Below are 22,763 nucleotides of genomic sequence, written 5' to 3' on the forward strand. Positions count from 1 at the left end.
ACAAATACACATATGACTGTATTTGCATATATATTAAATAATGGCGCTATATTAAATGTGAGAGGTGTGCTCATTTTTTTTTTCTCTCTCTAATGAAACCAAAGCATTGAAAAAAGTCAAGATACTATTTTGAAAAACAAACCACAATTTATGGACAAGGCACAGAATGCTCTTTTCCACTTGGCCCTAAGCTATGTTCAAGAACACTACAGTCTGCCCTCCATATCTGCAGATTCACATTCAAACCTTCAACCACCCACCATTGATGGGAGGGCCAAGTGTACTATATACAGTTGTATATAAGGGACTTAAACATCTGTGAATTTTGTTACAGGGGTCCTAGAACCACTCCCCCAGTGCTGCTGAGGGATGACTGTATTTCCTTCCCTCCTCCAGTCATACAGCCCTGAAGCCTAGTGTTACACACTAGCTCAGGGCTGTCAAAATTGAGGGGGCGGAGACAGTGGAATTGAGAATTACTTCAGGGAGATTCCTATACCTTTCGTCTCAGAAATTCTAAATCATTGTTTCCGAGTTGTGTTCTAAGAATCTGCTTTTTTATCAAGTGCATGTTGAAAGGCCACTGGTCTAACCACACTCATTTTTGGTCATCACCCTTCTCTTCTGAATCCTTACTTATTCCATTCCCATTGCTCACAATATTCTTTTTCCTTTTGGGAAGCTAATTCCTAGTGATATTTGAAGCCCAAAATCTATATCCTTTTTTTCTGTAATAATATTTTGCCATTTTGTGTTCCATTAGCATTTTGTATGTGTCTTTATTTGATTTTTTTTATCGATTTTCTACTCAAAGCATAGGTCACAAACAAGCATCATCATCAACTGGGAGCTCATTAGAAATGAAGAATCACAGGCTCCACCCTAAATTTATTGAATCAGAATCAATTTTTAACAAGATCCCAAGTTGATTCTGATGCACATTGAAGTTTGAAAAATGCTTTTTACATTTCACAGTAGCTATTTTTTTCTCTCTTTCAGTAAAACAAGGATTTCTCCTAAACTGAGATTGAGTCTTAGAAGACATTATTTTCTCAGATTTTAGCACAAAAATACATAATAAGTATCACTGTAAATAAATTGGAGATATACTTGTAAAACAATTGTTATTACCCCAACAGAACAGAAGAGAAATGTAAACATATAAAGAAAAGAGAAGATAAAGATGTTTTATCTTTGTTCTTTTTTATATTATATCTTTAATATAAAACAGGAACAAAGATGTGCATTAAAACTATGATATAAATCCATTATGAAACTTCAGTTTCAGATGAAATCACTTTCAAAGGATTTGTTGCCTTTTGTATCATAGCAACCTCATACAAGCAATACTTAATGTTACTTGGCTAACTTAAAATATTGTAGTCTATTTGACTCCAAGTTTCAGTGTCAGAAAGATGTTCTAATAGCACAGACCATTACCATAGAAACATTAGTAATCTGTTTACAATGATGAAAGTCTTGGAGTGTGGCTTGGAATATGCATAGTTATCTTACTCCCCAGAAGATTCTGATTCATGTGGTCATAAGAGACCACTTGGCTCTTATAAATATATAATAATATTTAAAATAATAATAATAAAATAAATAATAAATATTATTATTATAAGTTGAATTATATTGCCGCCCCAAAATATATTGAATCTTTCAGACCTTAGAATGTGACCTTTAATTGGAAATAGGGTTGTTATAGGTGAAATTAGTTAAAATGAGATAGGATTGGAGTCAGGTGAGCCCTTAAGCCAATATAATCGGTCCTTTTAAGAAGAGGAAAGTGAGAGACACGGGAGAATGCCAGGTGAAGGGGGATACGGTGATTGATTGATGCATCAACAACACAAAAACACGAAGGACTGCTGACGTCTCAGAAGGTGGGTTGCCGTCTCTGAGGTCGCACAGAGTCGGACATGACTGAAGCCACTTAGCAGCAGCAGCAGGTAGGAGAGAGAAGTGGCACAGATTCTTTCTCAGAGCACACCAGAGGAACCAACTCTGCCAACCCCTTGTTTTTGGATTTCAAGACTCCAGAAAGGGGAGAAAGTGAGTTTTCTGTTATTTTAAGCTACCCAGTTTGTTGTACGTTTCACACCAGCCTTAAGAAACATAACATTATTTGTGTTCCTCTTGAATGAGCTTGAGTCCCACTCTTGTTCTTACTGCCACAGAGAACACAAGTTCTCAAATTTAGTATGTACTTTAGACGTTTGTTTGAGATGACTGAAATCTGTATCAACAGAGTCTGTAAGGTTTGTTACAGGGCATCTGTTCCCTTCTGTTACAGTTCACCTGTTGATTACTATTTAAAGTTGAGTTTGCAACACTTAATGTATTTCATCAAAGATTAGTCGGTGATACAAAAAAAAAAAGAAAGAAAAAAAAACATAACATTAAATTGCATCCCTCTTTTCAAATGTCACTGAAGGAAATGAAGTAAGGCTTTGTGTACAGATCTTCCCAATTTCAAAGTCTAGGTACTTTCTTCACTGTGGTAAAACTTTACCTTGAAGCTTATTTGAGAGGGTGGGTGGTGGGGAGATATTAGTTTCCCAGGTTTATACACAAAGAGTCTGAACTACATAGAAACCTTTCCTGTGGAGAGCATTTATTTTGTTGTTGAAGTTTTGGAAGATGTCTGCAGGAGATGATGAGTAGAAGAGAGTTGTGAAGCCTTGCTGTTTGGGAGCCAATGTGGCAGGGAGCAGGGGAGAAGCCCTTCTTGTCGCCAACACGCAGAGTCCAGCACGACTGTGGCAACTATAGGGTGCAGCAGCATTTGAAAGTGTCTGGATGTGGAGGCCCAGGATTATTCAAGGGCTCAAAAGTGTTCATGGAATAATTGAATAAATAATCTGGGGAGCTGGATCAAAAGTGGATAAATGTGGCAGTGGTATGAAATAAACCAGTGGATAGGATAGTTTGGGAACTTTTTTGTGTGACACCCATTTTGAAGCTACTGGAAATCATTTGGAATAGTTGGGGTTCAGTTCAGTTTAGTTCAGGCACTCAGTCGTGTCCGACTCTTTGTGACCCCATGAATCGCAGCACGTCAGGCCTCCCTGTCCATCACCAACTCCCGGAGTTCACTGAGACTCACATCCATCAAGTCAGTGATGCCATCCAGCCATCTCATCCTCTGTCGTTCCCTTCTCCTGCTGCCCCCAATCCCTCCCAGCATCAGAGTCTTTTCCAATGAGTCAACTCTTTGCATGAGTTGGCCAAAGTACTGGAGTTTCAGCTTTAGCTGGGGTTCACAGAATATTTAGCTTTAGTTGGGGTTCACAGAATATTTAATGTCTGGTAATCAAGCTGAAAGTCACCAATACAAAATTTGATGAGAATATAGTGACAAAATTATGTACTTATATGTGTAAACCCCTATTATTTGAATCTTATCTAAACACACACATTTTCAATTACTGAAAGCTAAGAAAAAATAAGGCATGTTAGTTGCCAAAATACTCAGTACCATAAGTGGAAAAGCACTTTTTCATATTTTCAACCTACTAGAATCAGCACAAATTTATTTTAAGAGCATTTAGTGTTCAGCTCATTATGCATTGAGGATCCACTAATATGTGAGATAGTTACAGATTTCATAAGCTCCAGAAAAATTATGTTTGAATATGGAATAGTCCACTGCCATGGGAAAAGACATAGAAAATGTAGGAAGTACGTAAGTGTGTAACTAAACCTGATATATGGAAATAATGGGTAAATAAAACCTTCTAAGGGATCACGATATATACACACTGTTATATGATGAATTGGAGAAGGAAATGGCTACACACTCCAGTATTCTTTTCTGGAGAATTCCATGGACAGAAGAACCCTGTGGGCTACAGTCCATGGGGTCACAGAGAGTCAAGCACGAATAACATGCATATGATGAATAAAAATCATGAGTGGAGAGTCTGTGTGTGTGTGTACCTGTGTGTATTTGCATGAATGCTTTTTGTGGTTACATTCAGGAGGGTGTGAGGCAAAACTGTAGCTGATAATATGAGATGTTCTACTTCATTAATGATAATAAAACTGAAGATTAAGACCAAAATAATATTTTCCATCCCTTTGATTGGTAAAGATTAAAAAGTTTGATAATATCAAATCTGGCAGAAAATGCAAATCACTAGACTTGTTTGTACATTGCCAGTAGGGATATGAATTAGTACAGCCATTACATAAAGCTGGGATTATTTTAACATACTCTACATATTACTACATATTGCATTACTCTACATATTACTCTAACATATTCATACACTATATAACCCAGTAATTCTAATTTTAGTTATTTACCATCAACCAACAAATTTTATAGCAGCACTGTTCACATGGAAAAACCACGAGTATGCCTTAAAAAAGAAGATTATTATTCATTGCATTCTGTATAACTGAAGTCCAGTGAAAGGGGAAATATTATACAGGGGCTTGTAATCATGAGTACATTGTGTCACTTGTGCTATGATCCTGACTGAAAGGAAACAGTAGAAGTGAAGACAAGAGAAGGACTGGAGGTGTTGTTATCAAGTACCATTAACAGTATTTGTTGACTAACTGTGGGGAGTGAGAAGGGAGGAGTCTGGAGAGCTGCCAATGATTAAGATGCTAAATACAGGGAAGGAAGCCAATGCAGGAGATAGGAAGAGGAGAGAGATTGATTGAACTGTAAATGTTAGCTTTTCTTATGCATCTCTCAGTCCTTGGCAGAGAACTGAGTGTTGAGTAGTTTCTTTAGATGTTTAGTAATTACTTTTATTGAAAAAAAAAAAAAAACAAAAAACACACTAGGATGTTCGGAGGTTTTGTTTCCACATTCTGCTTAAAACTGAGACATAGAAAATTATTATGGTATCCCTTACATCATGACTCAATATTTTTAAACATAAAAATAGATTATCTGTTTATTTCAGAATGAGAGGATGTTGTCTGTTGTTTGTTCCGTTGTATTTTCCTAGATCACTTTCTAAAGTCTTGTAACCATTCCTGACTCTTCAAAGAAGGATATTATCCCAAGTTGGCACTTAATTTAATCTGCAAATGGAGTGGTTTGTTTTTTCCTTGTTGATCCTTGAAGACTTTCATTTGTCTCTCCCATATGGCAAAAATGGGTCCATATTTTGTGAGCATCTGCAAGGCAATATTTAATACTCTCACATTCCTAAGAAATTATGTTCAAGCTGACACATGTTTTCACAACCAGTGTAGTTAAAATGTGTAATGCCACACTGTCTGAACAGAGTAAGAATCTGTTGTCAGATTTACTAAACATTAGGGATGTTATCTGATGCTCTCTGATTTGCTGTGGGTCAACTTGAATATTTAATTTATTTGACCATTCAAAGAGTTTCTTTTTATTACTATGTGGTTTTTTTTTTCTATTTGATCCAAATGTTCATAAGAAAATAAAATAGAATCAAGATGAAGATTGATATACAAAAGTGAAAGATATTGCAGTTTGCACAATGAACTTCATATTTATATGCCTTGTTCATACTAGATGTGACTCTAAATCCTTATGTGTTGCAATTTGGGGATTTTTTTAACATTGGAGACAAAAATTTATTCCCTGATGCTTCTTTTGATGTTCTCTTCAGAGTCAAGATTATAGGCCACATAATGAAATAACTATCATTGCTTCAAATGTTCAAACCAGAATTTTATTGTCAATTGTCAAACTTATTATTCAGTCACTTTACCTCTGAAAAAACTTCAAATGCTTCCACACTTTAAATCCAGCGTTAAAGGGCAAATGTGTTTTCACCATTGAGAGGATATAAATAGACATTCCACAGGAGATAGCACCGATAGATGCCTAACTTCTTCAGTGCTTTTTATGAAATCGGTTGCATTGCTTTAACTTCATATTTCTATACTAAACTGAGTATGAAACAGATAATATTCCCCCCAGGAAGCTTCCTAAATAGTGTAGAGATCACTAAACAATCATTAAAATCTCTATTTTATTCTTCAAAGTTCAAGGTCAGCAAATCTATTCTCTAAAGAGCCAGATAGTAAATATTTTAGGCTTTTTTGGCCATAGCATCTCTAAAGCAAATACTGAACCCTACCATGGTACCCAGAAAGCATGAATGAGTACCTACCACCAGAGCAATACCCAGCTATAAGGATTTGTGGAGAAATTGTGTGACATCTGACATGGCACCTCATACATTTTGCAGGGAAATTTTGACTTCATGGAATTTTCACCTAATTGCAAGCTAATGACTGGAAGAAATAATTCTATTCTGTCCAAAATGCCAGGCTCACAGGATACTGATTAAAATTCAAAGAAATACACCTTTACTATATTCAGCACAGTGCCTAGAATTTAGTGTGTTCCAACTCTCATTTCTATTGCTAAATTATATGCATGTTGTTGTTATCTGTAAGAAAATTAAGTTAAACATTCAACAGTCTGATAATTCTATTATAGTTATATAAACTGCCATGTTAAATACCAGTTTCAGCTCTAATCCCATACTTAACATAGCATGGATTATTTTGATCATGTAATTATTAAATTACATGAAATTTTGTATTTGAGTTATCTAAGATAGTGTTATTATTTAGGTGGTTATATTATTAAAATGTTACTTACCTTAAGCAAATGCATTTTCATATCATTTTAGTATAGATTACATGTAACATATATAATTGTGGATTGTTATGTATGGCTCTGAGGTATACAGATGTTCATGGTTTTAAATTATCTTGGTTTGGAGTCAAGAATAGTATTCTAATATCCTTGTATCCTTAAGGATACAAGGATAAACTAATGACAACTAATTATATATACTATTTTCATCTATTTTAGTATGTAAACTACACACAGAAAAAGTATTTTTTGAGTCTTCAAACACAAGTCTGAGCCTCATGTTTGCATGAGAATACTATTTAACTGAGCTAGTATTTTGTGTTCCTATTCCAAGAATAACGAATGTCTTCTCATTCCAAAATATTCTGCAATATATAGCCCAAAGGAAAGGCTTTATCTCCATTGCTTCTATCAGTTGTAACTGAGTGTGTCTATGAATGACAGTGATATATTTTCAAGATTTGAAGTATACCTTTCAAGCACCACTATCTGCTTCTGTGTAAGAGATCTGTTATTCAGCTATTCCAAGTGACTATTTGATTCCTGGGAAATTGACTCAAAAAATGTTTAACCAACTTAATAAGTAAAAAGTTGGTAATAATCTAACCAAAGATTTAATATCCTTGCATGAAGATTTACACTGTAGAAATTTCTAATATTCTTCTAGACTAGATGTTCTCTTTAAGAATGGCTGAAGGAAGCAGGTCTGACTTGTCACTTCTTGATGAATGGTAATTGTAGACAATTTAAGTGAGCTCATCCTATGGTAGTGCATTTGATAACAGATTTTTTGCTCTTAAAAAGATGGGAAATGATTACCATATTTGTCTTTTAGAAAAGTGGATTATAAACCCATTCATTTTATCTCTTGCTCTTTTATTTTTTCCTTCCCTGCCTTGGGTAGCATAAGAACACCCTCAAACTTTCATTGCAAATGAGATAGGTATAATTTGTTGAGGTAAGTCGGGATCAACCTGCCTTACATATTTCTGTTTTGTAGCTCACCTTATATACAGTGTAAAAAAAGCCTTTTAAAAATACCACTGTGACTATGTTACTCCCAATAGCTCTTGTTTTCTTCTTACAAGGCTTTAAGACTATTGCTTTGTAATACCACCTTCTTCTTCCCTAAAATTCCCAGGTATTTTCTAAGCTGCATGTTTTCCTGAAAAAAGTATAGATTACCACCTAATGCATGTTACTCTGTATATTTTTATATTTGTAGGTAATGTACTCCATCCAAGTATGGAACAAAGTGTCCATTTGTAATGCACTCCCCTTTTCGATGCAAGTCTGAGGCATTTCCTTATTGTATAAACTAGTTATCTAGAAAATTGCTATTATTTCAGAAAAGTGCATTTTTTTTTTTTTCAAATTATGTAGGGATTATGTGCTCTTAAGGGTACTTTGAAAATGACAGGTTTTCCAAAGAAAGTCTTAAAAGCATTTATGGAAGTACAAAAAAAAAGGCTTTCAGTAAGAGGAAAAAAACACTTTGATTCTGTTAAATAGATTACCAAAATTATTCTCTCTATATAATAGCTTCTCTTGGAAAGTCATGTATTTCTTAGTTCTTTTCACTTCCATTCCTATAATTGTCCTTCCTAAAATTATTATATGTAATGCAATTTTGATTACATTAATGAACTAGTTTATGAAACATATTCAAAAACAGAAAAGTAACATAAAAAGAAGAAGGGAGAAAAACTGGTAAATCAACCTGTTAGCAGGTTTTCAAGTAGGAGTCTAGCTCTGGAATTTGCATTTATGATTAAACTGTCACTGAAGTTTACTCATCATTAGCATCTTGAAGATAAGGCATAGCCTCAAAGTAGACTATTGGTCTTCACATTTTACAAATGTTCTATAATTCATGGAAATACTTATTAGTACATTTTATTTAGCTTTCTGTTATAATCCTGGGGACATAAAAGTAGGTCATCAAATCCACAATTTCAGTTTTTCAAAGGTAATGGATTGGATTTAGAAGTCCTTGTAATCAAAGTATAGTTTTGTCTGTGAGAGAACATATATCTATCAATCTTTTGGTCTACATTTAAAAAAATAGAGTTTAAAACTCCTTTGACACATTATCTCAATGTAGTGTCATTAATATTAATGTTAATAATAATAATAAATGAATTTCAGAAAGGAGACCTTAAAATTAAAACCCAAGTCAGCTCCATGTAATTTTTTTTTTAATGTATAATTCTAAAACTTGATCAATCACCTCCATACCTCAGTTCATTTCTTTTCCAACCATCCATGACTGGGGGATAAAGGCAAAGTGATGAGTAAATGGTTTCTTAATATGTATATTTCTGAACACAGTTAAATATCAAAATTATCTGCTGCTGAGCATCCTTTCTCTATGTTGTTTTCACCAATGGAGCATGCTTTAAAATTGGAGAAGACTACAGCTATGATTGCATAAGGAATTTTTTTTTTTTATATTTTAATGCACTTTTTGAGGGTCTAAGAGCTTAATATAATTTTGTACTGTGTCTTAAAACAGGCATCTGCCCTAAAGTGATGTGTACTGAGTACTTTGATATTACTATTAAAATCTTAAAGGTAGAACACAAACAGTTGGTGGCCCCCCAAATTATGCCATCCTACTATAGTAATTACCACACTTTTAAAATGTAATGGTTATTATCATAATATTTAATCAATTCCCACATATACATCCTTCTGTATCCATGTGGAATTGGTTTCAAGGCCTTCAACAGATATCACAATTTGCAGATGCGCAAGTCTCTTTATATAAAATGCTGTAGTATTTGTGTATAATCTACTCAAATCCTACCCCCAGTCCCCTGTATATTTTTTCCATGATGTTTTTTCTGCCTTTTGTATCCAAAGGACATAGTCATAGTTCAATTATCATCTTCCCCATAAAACTCTTCCTCACTGGCAACTTTCTTTGGGCCCCATTGATAGTCCATGCAGGGACTAAAATATACACTATTTTGATTATTTCCCCTTATTTTAGTATCTACAACCCCCGGAGTATTTTGTGTAATCCTTAGGAGAAGGAACTATGCTTGATTTGTCTTTTCATCTCCAGTAGAGACAATACATTGTTTTATTTCATTCAGATATAGCTGATGTTAACTATCTTACAGGTGTATAATATAGTTTTTCACAAGTTTTAAAGGTTTACTTCATTTATAATTATAAAATACTGTCTAATCCCTGCATTGTACAATATATCCTTGTAGCTTCTTTTATACATAATGGTTTGTACCTTTTAATCCTCTGCCTCTATCTTGCTCCCCTCTTCCCTCTGATAACCACAAGTGTATTCTCTATTTCTGTGCATTTGTTTCTTGTTATATTCACAAACATGTTTTACTTTTTAGATTCCACATAAAAGTGATATCATACAATATTTATTTTTCTCCCTGTCTGATTTATTTCACTTAGCATAATGCCCTCCCAGTCCATCCATATTGCAGCAAATGGTAAAATTTATTCCTTTTGTATGGCTTAGTAGTATCCCTGTGTGTGTGTGTACCACTCTTTATTTATCCATTCATCTGTTGATGGACACTCATGTTGCTTCAATATCTTGGCAATTTTAAATAATACTATTTGAACATTGGGGTACATGCCTTCTTTAGAATTAGTAGTTTTGTTTCTTTTAGATATATGTCTAGAAGTGTAATTACTGGGTCATATTGTAGTTTTGTTTAGTTTTTTGACAAACCTCCATACTGATTTCCCAGTGGCTTCGCCCATTTACATTCTTAGTATATGAGAGTTCCCTCTTCTTTACATAATCGCCCACATTTGTTATTTATGTTCTTTTTGATGATAGGCATTCTGACAGGTGTGAGGTGATGTAACAATGTAGTTTTGATTTGCATTTCCATGGTGATTAGTGATGTTGACCAATTTTTCATGTGCCTGTTGGCCATATACTTACCCTCTTTGGAAAATATCTATTCACCTCTTCTGCCATTTTTAAAAAGCCTTGTTGTTTGTTTTTTGAAGTTGAGTTGTATAAGCTTTGCATATATTTTGAATATTAACCCATTTTGGTCATATCATTTGCTAATATTTTCTGCCATTTGGTAGGTTGCTTTTGCATTTTGTCATGCAACAGATTTTAGGTTTAATTAGGTCTCATTTGTTTATTTTTGCTTTTATCTCCTTTGCTTTAGTAAACAGGTACTGAAAAATATTGCTACAATTTATGTTAAAAACTACTTATGTTTTCCTTTAAGATTTTTATGTTTTCTGGTGTTACATTTAGGTCTTTAATCCACTTTTGAGTTTATTTTTTTGTAGGGTGTTAGAGAATGTCAATAGTTTCATTATTTTGCATGTCGCTGTTTTCCCTTCACCACTTATTGAAAAGATCATCTTTTCTACATTGTATATTCTTCCTCCTTTATTAAGTATTAATTGACCATAAGTGCACAGGTTTATTTCTTGGTTTTCTGTTCTGCTCCATTTATCTGTGTGTCTGTTTTTGTGCCAGTGCCGTTTAGTTTTGATTACTGTAGCTTTGTATTATAGTCTGAAGTCAGGGGGGGTGATGCCTCCAGCTCTATTCTTCTTTCTCAAGATTGATTTGGCTATCTGGGGACTTTTGTGTTTCCATAAAAATTATAAAATAATTTGTTCTAATTCTATGAAAAACCCTATTGTTATTTTGATAGAAATTGCATTGTTTCTATATATTGTCTGGCATAGTATGGTCATTTTAACTATTAATTTTTAACCTGTAATAATGTCACATCTTTCTATATGTTTATGTTTATGTTATCTTCATTTTCTTTCATCAATGTATTATAGTTTTCTGAGTACAGATCTTTTATCTCTTTAGTTAGGTGTATGATTTTATTCTTTTTGATGTGATGTTATATTGGGTTGTCTCCTCTTTCTGATGTTTTGTCATTAGTGTATAGAAATGAACATCTTTGTGTATATTAATTTTGAATCCTACAACTTTATTGGATTCATTGAACTTTAGTTGTTTTATGATAGCATCTTTAGAATGTTCCATGTGTAGTATCATGTCATTTGCATTGACAGTATTATTTCTTTTTTTCTAATTTGGATTTATATTTATTTTTCTACACTAGCTATGATTTTCAATACTGTGTTGAATAAAAGTGGAAAGTCAGTGCATTCTTGTTATGTCCCTCATCTTCGAGGTAATGGTTTTTAGCTTTTCACTATTGAGTGTGATGTTAGCTGTGGGGTTGTCTATATCTTCCGTTTATTATGCTGAGGTAGCTTCCCTCTATACCCACTTTCTGGAGAGTTTTTAATCATAGATGTCAAATTTTGTCAAAACCTTTTTCTACACCCATTGAAGTGACTTTATGGCCTTTATTTTTCAATTTGTTAATGTAGTATATCACAATGACTCACATATATTGAAAAATCCTTGCATTTCTGGAATAAATTTCACATGATCATGGTGTATGATATTTTTAATGCATTGTTGAATTTGATTTGTTAATATTTTTTTGAGAATTTTTGCATCTGTATTTATCAATGATAATGGCCTGTATTTTCCATAATATATATGATACTGTTCTGTTTTGGATAACAGGGTGATGCTGACTTCACAGAATGAGGTCAGGAGTGTTCCTTCCTCTGAAACTTTTTGGAATACTTCAAGAAAAATAGGTTTTAAGTCTTTTCTAAGTGTTTCATAGAATTAACCTGTAAAGTTATCTGGTCTCAGACATTTTTAAATTATAAGGAGTTTTTAAGTTACTGATTCAATTCCAGTACCCATAACTGGTTTGTTCATATTTTCCATTTCTCTCTGGTTCATTCTTGGGAGATGATACACTTCTAAGAATTGTCCATTTCCTCTTGATTCTCTAACTTATTAATGTATAGCTGTTCATAGTCTTTTATGATCCTTTGTATTCTCTCTTCGATTTTTCTCATTTTAGTTACAGTGTGTCTCTCTGAGTTAATCCTATATGGGACTTTCTGTGCTTCCTGGACTTGATGATTTTCTTTCCCAAGTTATGAAAATCTTCACCTTTATATCTTCAAATATATTTTATGCACCATTCTGTCTCTTCTTCTGGGAGCCCTATAATGTGAATATCGATGTGCTTGATATTGTCTCCGAGTTCTCTTAAACTGTCCTATTTTTTTTTTTTTTCTTTTTTCTCTTTGATGGCAGTGATTTCCACTACTCTGTCTTGCAGTTTACTAATCTGTTCCTTTTTCAGTCTGCTATAGATTCATTCTTGTGTCTTCTTTAGTTATTATACTCTTCATCTCTGTTTGGTTAGTCTTTATATTTTCTCTTTGTTAAAAATTCCAACTTCTTGCTGTGTGCATACATTCTGCTCATGAGTTCTTTGATCGTCTTTATGATCAGTACCCTGAACTCTTTCTCAGGTAGATTGCCTATCTCACTTCACTTAATTCATTGTCTGGAATTTTATCTTGTTCCTTCATCTGGAAATTGTTCTCTTGACCTTATTTTGCCTAAGTTGCTGTTTGTAATTTTGTTTATCTAGTAAGTCGATAACATTTCCCAACTTTGATGAGATGGCCTTCTGTAGGAGATACCCTATCCCCTGTTGTCAACTAAGTTACATATTCTGGGGTTTCCCCCTGTGAGCACTGAGTTTTCCTGTTGTGGCAGGCCAACAATATAGGTGGTCTGATAGGCTTGGTTACCCTTAGGCTGATTGGTTTCGGATTCTTATCTTTTGAAGAAGCTGCTGGCTGCTTGTTGGTGGGGCATGGTCAAAAGGTGACTGACTTCAGAGCCCCAGGGAACTCTGGGGTGAGTGCTTGTTCGCTGGTAGGTGGAGTCATGGTCTGGAAGAGACTGAGGCTGCTTCCCAGTAACTGGTGAGTGAAGCCAGGTCCTGGGGTTAGTGCCAGACTACTGGCAGGCAGAGTCAGCAGTGGGAGTCTGCTCTAGGGCCAGGTATCCCAGAGCTTGTGTCAGACCACTGGGGTGGGGGGTTGCTAGCACAGTTGAGTATGGAGTCCAAGGGTGCCCTGAAGCTTGTGGTGAAGTACTAGTGGGCGGGAACAGGGAAAGTTGCTCCCAGAGCAGGGTCTGGCCTGCTGTGGCCAGACTTTGTCCACAGGCTATGGATTGTGAATTTCTTGTGTCTGGTGTCCGTCCTTTGGTTGGTTAGGCTGATCCAGAGGTTAGGGCGGGCATCTTGGATGACAGGGCTGCTGTCTGCCCACTGGTTGGTAGGGCTGGGTCCTGGCCCTCTAGTGGGAAAGGCTATATAGGAAAGTCTAGATGTGGCTTGTGTGCTTAGAAACACTTGAGACAACCTGCCTGCTGACTGGTGGGGCTGAGCTCCCATCCAGTTATTTGCTTGGCCTTAAACATCCTAACAATGGAGCCTATAGGCTATTGGTAGGGTTAGGTCTTGGAGCTAATGAGCAAGATGGAGGTTCCACAATGGGGCTTGCCAGCACCTCTGTCCATGCCCAATGTCCCAAGAATAGCTGCTGCCAATGTCTGTGTCCCCAGGGTGAGCTTCAGCTGCCCCATACACCTCTCCAGAAGACTCTTCAAGACAGGCAGATAGGTCTACCATGGCTCCTATTGAATTGTTACCTTTGCCTTGGATCCAGAGTGTATGAGATCTATGCATGTGCCCTTTAAATGTGAAGTCTCTGTTGCCCCCAGTTCTGTGAGTCTCTCAAATTAAACCTACTGGCATAAGAAGTCAGATCTTCCAGGGCTTGACAGATTCTCAGAACTTTTGCTCCTGTGGGAGAACCTCTGCAGTATATTATTCTGCAGTTTGTGGGTCTCCTAGGCTTCACTTCTGGCTCAGATGGTAAAGAATCTGCCTGCAGTGCAGGAGACCTGGGTTCAATCCCTGGGTTGGGAAGATCCCCTGGAGAAGGGAATGGCTACCTACTCCAGTATTCTCACCTGGAGAATCCCTAGGGACAGAGGACTCTGGCGGGCTACAGTCCATGAGGTTCCAAAGAGTTGGACATGACTGACCACTTTCATTTTTTACTTTCTGTGGGTCTCCTTCCCTGGAATATGGGACTTGAATATATTGTGAGTCCACCACTCCTCTGTATATCACTGTGGTTTCTTCTCTATGTTTTAAGTTGCAGAGATCTTTTCTGATAGGTTCCAGTCTTTTGCATAGATTGTTGTTTTGCAAAGATGGTTGTTTTGGTGGTAGTTGTGATTTTGATGTACTTGTCAGAGGAAGTGAGTTCAGGGTCTTTCTAATCTGCCATCTTGACTGAGCTCCAATAGATAATATTCCATATACTTGGTTATCATTAAATTGTTTATAACATGCAATATTATATTAATACAATATCAATAATGTAATGCTATGTAAATAGTTGTAAATACAATGTAAGTGCTACATAAATAAATGCTAGCTCATGGCAAAATCAAATTTTGCTCTTTGGAACGTTTTATATTTTTTTTCCCAGATATTTTGGATCTGCAGTTTGCTAAATCCATGAATATGAAACCTGTGGGGGTGGAACTCGTGAATATAGAGGGCCCACTGTGCTAGATATTATTTGACCTTTTTTTTTCATTGCATAATTTCCTTCCTGTTTTTGTGTAACCCACATGATACAATTCTGTATAGAGGCCTGTATAGTTTTGTTTTTGTGCATGTAACTATGTATGAGAATAATAGCTGTGCTTATGAAAATTCAGTTCCCCCACCTTTTTTGCTCATGATTAATGAAAATGTTCAATTGGTCAGCAGTTGGAAAACAAATCACTACTAGGTAGTGTCTCAATGTAGTTGAAGTATCAGAGGCTGAAATGCTTGTGATATATCAACTTATAAATTTTTCCTGCTTTGCCTCAGGAGAAGTGCAATAGTTGTGGCCCATATTGGTGTTTTTCAGTGAAGTGAGAGTAGTGAAGTATGGTAGTTATTTGTGTGCAAGAGAATGATTTGCCAAATACTAATCAGTGATTTTGTGCTAGTGCCTTGGAAAATCCTATGCCATGTCCACATGATCAAAGTACCTTTTATGAGTGATGATAAAGAATGCCTCAAAAAATATGAATATGTCCAAAATAGATACAAAAAAATAGACATATCACAAATCCAAAATAAGAGATGGTTCATTCATGAGGGAATGGAGAAATAAAATATGATACAGTAGTTACATGCCCTGTTTTATTTTCAAATCTTGCAGTTGATGATTTGCTGAAGAAGACGTGTAGGCCCCAGTAGAGTCAAACACTTAACGATGGTCTTTAGAGAACCTGTAGTGTTACTTCCCCTATCTCTGTCAAATCCTAAACCTGTGAAGTTTTGAGGAGAACTACCTATTTGATAGAACACAGGTGTGAAAGAGAAAGATGGAAGGTTCATGTCTGGTCTTCCCTGACCTTTGAATCCCACACAAGGGCCCTTTTCACTTCTAGCCTGGTCTTCAAGACTATTTAATATATTGATACAGCCCAGGTTGAGAGAGAAACTAGTATCAGGAACTCCATATTTTTTTCTTTTGTTTCTCAGTGGTGACAAGCAACTGTCAGAATAAACACTGAGAAGGGCACAGGCATTGAGCCCAGCAAAGGGTTAAGAGAAATATGTATTTCACTTGCACGGTTAGTGAGAAACTATGAACTGTACAAGTCTTTGTATTCCTTAGGTCTGTATCTAACAAATGAATATGATATTTTTCTAGAAATTTCATTTTGAATAAATATGTATAACCATACATTCAGTGACTGATTTTAAAATCAATATAATGCAGTTTGAATGTTTTTTGATAAAATACATACACATTCAAACTTAAGTCGATCAGTGAATTTTTATTATGTTGGAATAAAAATTTAATTATGTCTTTGAAAACAATTTTCATGGTTAAGATTTTATTTGATGATCCTTTAGTTTAATTCAGAGAGGCTCTTAAAAAGAGAAAAACTCTCTTAGACTGATTTCCTGATAGTTTAACATTTATGTTTGCTTTGTAATGTCTGTTTAGCTAAAGATTTACTTTTCCCCAAATTTATACGTTGATGAAAGTAAATAACCCGAGGAATATGTCTTCTGTGCCAACTTTAAGAAAAGTAAATGTATGAGAACAAGATGGCGGAGGAGTAGGTGGACGTGGAGTACATCTCTCTCCATGGATACATCAGGAATATAACTTCAGACATAGAAGTGCATGCAGAACACCAGCTGAGGGTGGACAAGAGTACCTGACCAGCGGAAAAGAATATATAGAACCATACAAAACTCAGTAGGACAAAGGAACTAGAGGGCAAAACAGGAGTGTTAGTACTAAGTGGCTAAGGAAGAAGACCCAAAATCTTCCCACCAGCTGTACAAGCTGCAGATTAAATACACATGATCAACTAGGCAGACTCTGTGTCTATGGAATATATAAAAGGACAAGAGCTCCCACAAAAGAAAACGCACTAGTTCTGATAGCTGTGGACATTTGAGGCTAGAACACTCAGAAGTAGGACCAGATTAGAATCTGAGCTGCCCCCACAGCAGGTCCAGAGACCAGAACAGTGTTGAAGGACATCCTAGGGAGGTGAGGTGGACTGTGACTCCCAGCGAGGGAAAGGACTCTTGACAGCAGTGACTCAAGAAAAACATTTATTATTATTCTTATGTTTTGACTTCTTCTATGGACTTTTTCCCTTCTTTCCCGCCCCCCACCCCCGTTGTAGTTTTTTTATTTTATTGGCACTATGAAATCTAATTAAGCTTTGAGATTTTTTTTTTCCAGTCACGCATGTTATTGTTGGTATAAACCTCTGCCTCTGGATAGGACTTTTGCAGTTCTTTGGAATTTTCCTTTTTCTTTCTTCTCCCTGCCACCCCCCCTCCCTTTTTTCTTTCTCTTCCTTTTTTCTTTTTTTTTTTTACATTCTAATTTCTATTTTTTAAAGGTATTATTATTTTTCTACATTTATTCCTTTGTTTGCTTTCTCTGCTATTCTTTTCCTCTTGCAGTTAAACTTTAATGTATATAAATCTTTATCTACCTCTATTTAACTTTGCATATCTATTTTCTTTCCTTTCCTGTCAACATATTTGTTAGTTTTCTTTTCATTGCTTTATCCCCTCTTGGTACCTTCCTTTAGATTTTTTTTCTAGTTTGTGCTTTAGTTAGTTTTACCCTTAACTGGTAGATATAATTTTTGGTTTCCTTTGTTTGCTGGGTCAATCTATTGTACTTTATTTTTGTCAGACTGTTTTGATTTTGCATATGAGTGTATATGTGTATGTGTATATTTCACTATTTTAATCATTATTTGCCTGATTCTGTAATTGCCATTTGTATGGGGTTCATCTTTGGTTTTTGGGTATTTGTATTAATTTCACTTAATGCCTTAAAAAACCACTTGTGGAATCTTCATTCCTGACCAGAGATCAAGCTGTGAGCCTTTAGAGTGGGACCACTGACTCCAAGACCCTAGACTACCAGAGAACTAACCTTAGGGAGTATCAAATAGTGAGAACTCACACAAAGGAAACCACCTGAATGCAAGACGTGGCATCTCCCAACCACCAGTAGCACCCTGTGCAGAATGCCTCATCTAAACAACAAACAAAACAAAATTACAAACCCAGTCACCGATAGACAGGATTACCACTTCACTCAGCCTTGCCCATCAGAGGAAAATCTAACAAAGAAAACTCAGCACAAATCTTACCCTGTATGAAGCTTACACAAACTACTGGACCATCCTTAGGAAGGGAGAAACCAAAAGGAAGAAAGGATTCCACCTTTAAGCCTGGGAAAAGGAGACCTCAAACACAATAAGTTAAAAAAAAAAATAATGAAAAGGAGAGAGATACTACACAAATGAATGAAAAAACTAGAAACACAGAAGTGCAAATAAATGAAGAGGAAATAGGCAAACTACCTGAAAAAATAATCCAGAATAATGATAGTAAAGATGATCAAAACCTTGAAAACAAAATGGAGAAAATGCAAGACTCAATTAACAAAGACTTAGAAGAATTAAAGAATAAACATACAGAGAGAAGCAATACAATTACTGAAGTTAAAAATACTCTAGAAGGAATGAATAGCAGAATATCTGAAGGAGAAGAATGAATCAGTGAGTTGGAAGATAAAATGGTGAAAATAACTTCTAAAGAGCACAATAAAGTAAAAAGAAAAAAAGATAGTCTCAGAGACCTCTGGGACAATATCAAATGCACAACATTTGAATTATAGGGGTTCCAGAAGAAGAGAAAAAGAAAGGGTATGAGAGAATTTTTGAAGAGATTATAGTTGAAAATTTCCCCAACGTGGAAAAGGAAATAGTCAAGTCCAAGAAGCACAAAGAGTCCCATGAAGGATATACCCAAGGAGAAACAGGCCAAGACACATACTAATCAAACTAACAAAGACTAAACACAAAGAAATAATATGAAAAAGCAGCAAAGGGAAAAGCAACAAGTAACATACAAGAAAACCCCATACATTTCACAGCTGATCTATCAGCAGAAACTCTGCAGGCCAGAAGGGAATGGCAGGATACATTTAAAGTACTGAAAGGGGAAAACCTACAACCAAGATTGCTGTACCCAGCAAGGATCTCACTCAAAATTGATGGAGAAATCAAAAGCTTTTCAGACAAGCAAAAGTTAAGAGAATTAAGTACCACTAAACCAGCTTTACAAGAAATGTTAAAGGGATTTATATAGTCAAGAAATACAAGAGAAAAAAAAAAATCTACAAAATCAACCCCAAACAATTAGGAAAATGGCAAGGGAACATATATATCAATAATTACTTTAAATGTAAATGGATTAAATGCTCCAACCAAAAGAAACAGACTGGCTGAATGTATACAAAAACAAGAACCATATATATGCTGTCTACAAGAAACCCACTCCAGACCTTAAGACACATATAGACTGAAAGTGAGAGGATGGAAAAATATATTCTATGCAAATGGGAAGCAAAAGAAAGCTGGAGTAGCAACCCTCATATCACACAAAATAGACCTTAAAATAAAATTAAAGATTAGGAATGACACTACATAATGATCAAGGGATCAATCCAAGAGGAAGACATAACAATCGTAAATATCTATGGACCCAACATAGGAGCACCTCAACACATAAGAAAAACACTAACAGACATAAAGGGAGAAATTGACAGCACACGATAATAGTAGGAGACTTTAACACCTCACTCATAGCAATGGACATATCATCAAAACAGAAAATTAACAGGAAAACACAAGTCATAAATGACACATTAGATGAGATGGATCTCATTGATATCTTCAGGACATTCTATCCAAATGCAGAATACACCTCCTTATGAAGTACATGGAACTTCTCCAGGATAGACTACATCTTGGGTCACAAATCAAACCTCACTAAATTTAAGAAAATTGAAATCGTATCAAGCACTTTCTCCAACTACAGCACTATGAGACTAGACGTCAATTACAAGAAGAAACACAAACACAAGGTGATTAAACAGTATGTTTCTAAATAACCAACAGGTTACTGAAGAAATCAAAAGGGAAATCAAAAAATTTCTAGCAACAAGTGACAATGAAAACACGACAACTCAAAACCTATGGGATGCAGCAAAAGCAGGTCTAAAAGGAAGGTTTATAGCAATATAATCATACCTCAAGGAAGAAGAAAAACATCAAATAGAAAACCTAACTTTACACCTAAAACAACTGGGAAAAGAAGAATAAAAAACCCAAAATTAGTAGAAGGAAATAAATCATAAAGATCTGAGTAGAAATAAATGAAAAATAAATGAAAGAAACAGTAGTAAACATTAACAAAACTAAAAGCTGGTTTTTTGAGAAGATAAAGAAAACTGACAAACCTTTAGCCAGACTTGTCAAGAGAAAAAGAGAAAAGAATCAAATCAACAAAATTAGAAATGAAAAAGAGGTTACAACAGACTGTTCACAAATGCAAAGGATTATGAGAGGCTATTATGAACAACTGTATATGGCAATAAAATGGATAATCTGGAAGAAACGGACAGATTCTTTGAAAAGTTCAATCTTCCAAGACTGAACCAGGATGAAATAGAAATTGTGAACAACACAATTCAGTTCAGTTCAGTTGCTCAGTCATGTCTGACTCTTTGTGATCCCATGAACCACAGCACACCAGGCCTGCCTGTCAATCAGCAACTCCCAGAGTCCACCCAAACCCATGTCCATTGTGTTGGTGATGCCATCCAACCATCTCATCCTCTGTCGTCCCCTTCTCCTCATGCCCTCAATCTTTCCCAGCATCAGGGTCTTTTAAATAACTCAGCTCTTCGCATCAGGTGGCCAAACAACCCAATTACAAGCACTGAAATTGAAGCTGTAATCAAAAATCTCCCAAAAAACAAAAGCCCAGGACCAGATAGTTTCAGAGGAGAATTCTATTAAACATTAAGAGAAGAGCTAATGCCTATCCTTATAAACCTCTTTCAAAAAATTGCAGAGGAAGGAACACTTCCAAGACTCATTCTACAAGGCCACCATCACCCTGATACCAAAACCAGACAAAGACAACACACACACAAAAGAAAACTACAGACCAATATCACTGATGAACATAGATGCAAAAATCCTTAACACAATTTTAGCAAACAGAATTCAGCAACACATCGAAAAGCTCATACATGATCAAGTTGGCTTTATTCCAGGAATGCAAGGATTCTTTAGTATAAACCAATCAATGTGCTACACCTTATTAACAAATTGAAAGATAAAAACCATATGATAATCTTAATAGATGCAGAAAAAGCCTTTGACAAAATTCAGCACCCTTTTATGATTAAAACTCTCCAAAAAATGCACATAAAATAGATCTACCTCAACATAATGAAGGCCATACATGATAAGCCTACAGCAAACATTACTCTCAAAGGTGAAAAACTGAAAGAATTCCCCCTAAGATCAGAAACAAGAGAAGGGTGTCCACTTTCACCAGTATTATCCAACATGGTCCTGGAAGTCCTAGCTACAGCAATCAGAGAAAAGAAATAAGAGGAATCCAAATCAGAAAAGAGGAAGTAAAGCTGTCACTGTTGCAGATGACATGATGCTGTACTTAGAAAACCCCAAAGATAGTATCATAAAATTACTAGAGTTAATCAGTGAATTTAGCAAAGTTGCAGGATACAAAATCAATACACAGAAATCACCTGCCTTTTTATATACTAACAATGAAAAATCAGAAAGAGAAATTAAGGAATCAATCCCATTCACCATTGCAACAGAAAGAATAAAACATATAGGAATAAACTTACCTAAGGAGACAAAAGAACAGTACACAGAGAATTATAAGACACTGGTGAAAGGAATCGAAGACAACATAAGTAGATGGAGAGCTATTCCATGTTCCTGGGTAGGAAGAATCAATATTGTAAAAATGACTATAATACCAAATGCAATTTGCAGATTCAGTGCGATACCTACCAAATCACCATGGGCATTTTTCACAGAACTAGAACAAAAAATTTCACAATTCATATGGAAACCCAAAAAACCCTCAATAGCTAAAGTAGCCTTGAGAAAGAAGAATGGAGCTGGAGGAATCAACCTCCTGACTTCAGATTATACTACAAAGTTACAGTCATCAAGACAGTATGATACTGGCACAAAAACAGAAATATAGATCAATGGAACCAGATAGAAAGCCCAGAAATAAACCCATGCACCTATGGGTACCTTAATTTTTACAAAGGAGGCAAGAATATACAATGAGACAAAGACAGCCTCTTCGATAAATGGTGCTGGGAAAACTGGACAGCTACATGTAAAAGAATGAAATTAGAATACTTCCTAACACAATACACAATGATAAACAGAAAATGGGTTAAAGACCTAAATTAAAGTCCAGAAACTATAAAACTCTCAAAGAAAAACATAAACAGAACACTCAATGACATAAATCAAAGCAAGATCCTCTATGACCCACCTCCTAGAGTAATGGAAATAAAAGCAAAAGTAAGCAAGTGGGACCTGAATAAACTTAAAAGCTTTTGCACAGCGTAGGAAACATTAAGCAAGGTGAAAAGACAACCCTCAGAATGGGAGAAAATAATAGCAAATGAAACAACTGACAAAGAATTAATTTCCAAAATATACAAGCAGCTCATACAACTCAATACCAGAAAAACAAACCCAATCCAAAAGTGGGGAAAAGACCTAAATAGATATTTCTCAAAG

The 22,763-nt window shown here is 35.5% G+C and overlaps 1 long non-coding RNA gene across 7 annotated transcripts in view; it reads left to right on the top strand.

Annotated features, from left to right (window-relative positions):
* The first annotated feature begins 1,790 nt into the window (after positions 1-1,790).
* Positions 1,791-22,763, top strand: part of LOC123332758 — a 270,253-nt gene continuing 249,280 nt past the window's right edge. For all 7 annotated transcript variants that reach the window (XR_006549766.1, XR_006549767.1, XR_006549771.1 and 4 more), the window contains exon 1: positions 1,791-2,058. This is a non-coding gene — a long non-coding RNA (uncharacterized LOC123332758). The remainder of the gene's footprint in view (positions 2,059-22,763) is intronic.

The sequence above is a fragment of the Bubalus bubalis genome, chromosome 3 (genome assembly GCF_019923935.1).
Source record: "Bubalus bubalis isolate 160015118507 breed Murrah chromosome 3, NDDB_SH_1, whole genome shotgun sequence".
Classification (NCBI taxonomy): Eukaryota; Metazoa; Chordata; class Mammalia; order Artiodactyla; family Bovidae; genus Bubalus; species Bubalus bubalis.